This window comes from Temnothorax nylanderi, unplaced genomic scaffold, assembly GCF_030848795.1.
Source record: "Temnothorax nylanderi isolate EJ_2023f unplaced genomic scaffold, tnyl_v1.0 TNYL_tig0283_pilon, whole genome shotgun sequence".
NCBI lineage: Eukaryota > Metazoa > Arthropoda > Insecta > Hymenoptera > Formicidae > Temnothorax > Temnothorax nylanderi.
Genome location: NW_027249345.1, coordinates 230293 through 236292, shown reverse-complemented (window position 1 = coordinate 236292; position 6000 = coordinate 230293). Strand labels below are relative to the sequence as shown.

General features: G+C 33.5%; 1 pseudogene; it reads right to left on the bottom strand.

Moving 5' to 3' along the window:
* Positions 1-805: 805 nt before the first annotated feature.
* On the bottom strand, positions 806-2095 carry LOC139780531 (uncharacterized; annotated as a pseudogene).
* Positions 2096-6000: the final 3905 nt, after the last annotated feature.

Genomic DNA, 6000 nt, shown 5'->3' with positions numbered 1-6000 from the left:
AAAAACATTGGCTTACTTTTTTATTTAAAGCTCCAATAATATTGGGTCTGTGTAACATTTTATAGAATAGAAGCCTGAGTGGCATCTCTTGATTGACACACGTAATCTTACTGTTAAACCTAAAGAAGCCCTAATGCGCAAACTAATAATAAGTGTTTTGACCATTCAAGATCTGCACCGACGGCGGCTCCAGGCAGGCTCGCGCCCAGACCCTTCTGCGCACACCGCCGCGACCCTCCTACTCGTCAGGGCTTCGTGGCGGCGCGCGGAGAGATGAAATCCCCCCGCGCGGCCGCCCCACTTGCCGCTGACGGCAGAGTATAGGCTCGACGCTTCAGCGCCATCCATTTTCAGGGCTAGTTGCTTCATTTTTATATTCTAATCTAATTCTAGTCTAATCTAATGAAACAAACTGGGGAAGTGGTTGGCGTACCCACAAAAAAAATACTGAAATAAAAATTAAACTTAAAACTTAATTTAAAGGCATCACTTAATTAAAAATATAACATTTTGTACAGATTTTCAGCAGTTATAAGTAAAAGCTTAATATCCTACATTAAACTTTTTCTATAAACTATTTCCACACACTAAATCAGGATATGACGCAAAGTTATAAAATTTCCAGTGCTACAATAATCTCGCCATAAAGCAAAAGGCTTCACGTTCTTTAAGTCATCAGCCGATATTAAAATAACATTTAAGCCGGACGCCACACTGAAAGAATTTAAAGAACGTTCATAACCCAGAGTTTCCCATTCACGACATAGAAAATAAACCCTATCAGATTCACAAATATATATTTTCATTATTGTAGCAAACACAGGATTTCCGGATTCAGTTTCTCGTCCACTCTTGACAGCAACATGCCACCCACTTCGGTATTGAACACCATATATTTCTACTTTTGATGTTTTAAATATATTTGCATTGTCTGCTATCCCTACTACTTTCAAATACTTACAACCCTGACAATTTTTAACCAGAACTGTCTGCCCCTTTGAACAGATTATTTTCTTCCTTGGGGCATCATTAGAACCCCAAGTGACACATTGTGAAATTTGACTCAGGCGGATCATGCTAAAAGGTGAATTTTTGAAGTTGCAGCATTGACTTCCATATTTTTTGAATATGCTATGCTTTGCTTCATAGCGCAGGCATACTATGGATCTAAGTGGTCCAGACTTTATCAAACATTCCCAATAATGCATTAAATGATGGAATTTGTTTATAAGTGCAACATTGGGAAATAACTCCTCAAAACTTGAGACAAATTCCAATACTAATAAGTCCTGTAAGTAAGGGGCTTGAGATGGTGATGCAATTGGACTAAAGACTATTTCACTAATTCTATTTAAAAGAAGAACAAGATGGAGGTATTTGTCTCCTTTAGGTACTTTATCAGAGACCAAGAAAGGAAATATTCTCAAGAGACACCACGTCTGCACAGCTTTCTGCTGAATCGGGTTACCACTGTAAAAATTATTGAGAGTAAAATTAGGTGACGGCTTATTTTTCTTTTCTAGCATACCGTACTGAAACATCTGTATTCGGTTGTTTAGCTCAGTCAAAGTAAAGTTATATCCATTCTCTCTCTTAATGAAATGCTTGATTACGTGCTCAAGAATTACAGGTGCAATACCTTGCCAAATGTCATGCATTGGATCAAAAACAAAATTGCACAGTGCCAAAAACGACTTCTATGTAATGCACTATTTTCTCTCAAACCCGTTTCAGTATCGGTCAATAGCTTTGATTTGACTTTCCGTACTTGTTCATTATACAATTCTCTCGTTCTTGGAGTTTTAATTGCTACTCTTCCCTTTAGGAGATCAGATCTGTGTATCATGCATGAACGACAGAAGTGGTTAGCAGAAGGACCCAAGAATCCGAACATCTGATGTGCAGCCAAGCCATCAGCGACGACACAAGCTATGGTGGCCCTCAATACAAACGGTTCTCCATCAAAACTCACCATAATCCATTCTTCACTTTCCAGCTTATTTAAATCATCGAGAAATGGGCTTAAAATTTCCTCAAAACCATACTTGGTAACATCAGCTGTGTAGCAAATTCCCAAAACTTGAACTCCTCCCATAAATGATTGCAGATGAGGAGGCAAATTTTGAATAGTAAAGTAAAATGCTCCTAATTTGTGAGCTGATGTTTTACTTCCTAGAGGATTGTTTACAAGTATATCATCATAGTATAATTGGATTCTTAATGCTTGTGGATATCTCTGAAAAAAAAGAACTTCTTTTGAAGCTCTCCCCATCTCTGAAACCCCTCAGAAATCCATCTGAAGAAGAAGATTCTTCTTCAATGTATTTTCTAACACGTGAATGAGAAAGTATTAATTTAAGACTCTCAATTATTGGAACATATTGAAAACTTTCAATAACCAACTTTGGTTCGTATTTATCAGATTGTCTATTCAGCACTGATTCACAACGGTCTCCAAGCGGAATCTCAACGGAGTCTACGAACCTATAGTACATTTTTAAAGTTTTTACTTGCTCTTCAATGGATAAAAATTTGTCAAAAGGAGCAGAAATCTCAAACTTAGATAGTAAACTCTGAATATCAGCCTGATCCAAGGATATATCTTTACTTGAAAAATAATTCATAACTTCTTGCTCAAAAATATTTGCAATGTTGCAAATAAAAACCTCTGCTGCCATGAAAGCTTGAGTCAAAGTAGCCCCTGTGACAAATGCTTTGGATCTAAGATGAGCAACCATTTTTGCAGCCTCTCCTGATATACTGAACACTTTTTGAGGTCTATCTTTAGGGTTGTTACCCTCAGGCACACTACAATGACTATCTTGCTCAAGGTCTTCAGTCTCTACCTCCATATTAGAGTCTACCTCCATATAATTTTGAAATAAAGATGACTCGTTATTTCTATTTCTTAAAATTGGATGGTTAACACGAAGATGTCTAACCAAACTTTTGAAATTTCTAAACACACATTGACACTCATCTTGTCCACATTGATATCCAAAACTATAGGGAGCTGTACAGACAAACTATGTGAATGTCTTAAGGGGTTACATGGGTCTTGATTTTCTCGAATTTTTTTTAAAGATACGACACGAATTACACAATTTATTTTTTTTTATATAAAAGTACAACATGTAAACAATATTTCCTCAAAATTTCAAAGGAAAATATTGAAAATTCAGCCGTTGGCAATTGCTTCCAGTAGACCATCCAGAAAAAAGTGTCCCCACGGTAGTCAGCATAACTTTTTTAATTTTTATCTGAAATGAAAAACCCAAAGTTTTTCTTATAGTAGGTGAGTATAGCTTGTCCTTGAAGGAAGGATTTAAAAAAAAATTGAAAATTGAATTTTTGGTAGCGTTTCTTGCAAAAGACGTCATTTTTGGCATAAAATTAGGCCATGTATTGGCTTGTAAAATGAGTTGTAATCGAAGATAAAATAAATCCTTCGTTCAAGGACAAGTAAATCATGTCTAAAAGAAGTGTGCAAAATTTCAAGTCGATCGGTGCAATAGTTTTTGAGAAATTTTGACTACCGTCTTCGAAAAAGTGGTTTTGAGAAAAACGCGTAAAGTTTTAAAGAGGAATAAAACAGAGAAAACCATTTTTTTTTTCAACTTACATGGAATCATCGATTCCAGGTCCATAAAGTAGAGGCCCTTCTGCAGCTGCAATGTCTAAAGCGTCTTTTTGTTCTTGTCGAAGTCGAATTCTGAGACGCTCGGCGCCGTCGCACCGACCGACGCCGGTCGAGTCATGCCAAATACGTCGGGCTATAAAACTATCTCTTTTCTACAGTTTTATTCCGATCGATTTGAAACTTTGGGAAAATATTTTTGACACTTTGTACTTTTATATAAAAAATTATCAAAAAAATGAATTTTTTGAAGTTTTAAGACCCATGTAACCCCTTAAATGCGCTGTGAAACGTTTCAATCCATCCGGAATAAATTTACGACACATTGAACAAGTATAGCCTTCCATTGGTGACACTGTTTAATTGTAAACAATAACAAGAGGTACTTTGTTTACAGGCCTAAAATTAACCAACCAACAGATATTCAAATAAATTCACAAGCAAAGATCTGAAATAAAATAATACTTTGTTTAGGAGCCTAAAATTAACCAACTACTAGACATATTCAAGTAAATTAACAAGACTTGAAAGAAAATAACGTGAACAATATTATTACGCTTACATTACTTGTCTGTCTTACCAAACTGATACATACTGAGTAAAACATTAATTGTGTTCTCATTAACTCCTCTCTTTTGCAGATACATGGCTAAAGCCTCAGAGTCCATCATTGCATCCTGAAACAACAATTCTTTATTAGAAATTAAAAACAAACTAGACATGGGCACTTTTTATTTGAATAACAAATTAAAAATAATATTTGAAAATAAAATGTTATTTAAATACTTTTTTTATTTGTTACTAGCACCACAGACGCGCGCTTCGCGCGCGCTATTTAGCTTTAACATTATGCTATTACTATTACACTATTAATTTCTTGATACACACAACTGTCAAAATATACGATGACAGCTGCAAATGAAGTAAGCGCAGCGAGAAAACCAATCAGCATCGCGGAAAAGCGGCAACAATAAATTCGACTATCGACTTAACATGCCTTTTTTTATATAGGATTTGCAAACAATATTTAAAAGTTAATATTATAATGGGAATAAATCTAAATAATTTATTGGAAAATACATTATTTAGGAAAAAATTCAAATAAATATCTTTAAATAAATGTTTATTTAAATAATAAAAAAAAATAATTTTAGAAAAAATATTTTTAAGCAATTTTTAATAGCAACTTATATATTCTTTTATAAATAATACAAAACGTTAATAACATTAAATATATATAATGAGCTATATTATAGTTTATAATATATATATATATATTATATATATATATATGAAAAATATAATGAAGTATTCCGTACATTCCTTTAGACATTAATTTTAATTTTTTCAAATCTATATATAATACATTGTAGCACATGACGTGCAACAAAGATTGAAACATATCAAAATTAGAGTCAGATATCGGATTATCGTAGAATCAATCAAGAAATTGAAATTGCTATGATTAACTTACGATGTTCTTTCTTTTCCCCTTTTTTTGCACGATCTTTTGCATGATTTAACCATGATTGTGTGGCATCTTCTATTTTTTTCATATTACTTGAAGAATGCAACGACGCCACGGAAGCTGTAAAAGATCAAATATTACTTACATAGAATTAATTTTTAAAACAAAAAATGTGCGTGACTAAAAAAGTAACAAATTTGATGATTAATACTAAATCTGACTGGAAGATTTGCATATACTAGTACACCAAATATGCAAAAAATTTATGTTAATAAAATATTCATGTCATATAATGACTTACTCAATATGAGTTTGGAAATGAGGAAATCTTTAAAGCGAACGGTATTTTTTTGTCCAGTCCAAGAATATTGAACAGCTAAATTATCCGTCATTATTCTCTTTATCGCTCGCCTTATATGTTCCCCAACATCCTTACCACCTTGTTGTTTTATAATATTTTTGGAGACCGTAATAAAGATATTCTCCAGAACCATATGTTTTAGTAATACATTTTCTCGGTGTACTCAGAAAAACTCGAGCGTCACTTGGAATCTTATCATTTGGATAATACTTTTTATATAATTTTAATAATTGTGATACAGCAACGTAAGAAATATTATTTCTAATTGCCCACAATTGTATTTCTGATAAGAATGTGTCGTTACTGCAATCTGCAAAACTATTATTTAAATTATGCTCATTTTCCAAAATATTTTCGATAAGTTCCTCTTGTATATCTTCATTAGAGTCATTGGAATTACTTGAATGATACAAGGTGTCATTAAGATCTGAGAGTGAATTTTCTATTTGTCGCTCTTCGATGTTTTTTTCTTTACTTCCGACGTCTAAATCCGTACAATTTCTTGCTTCAAGGTCATGATTTTCAGAAATATCT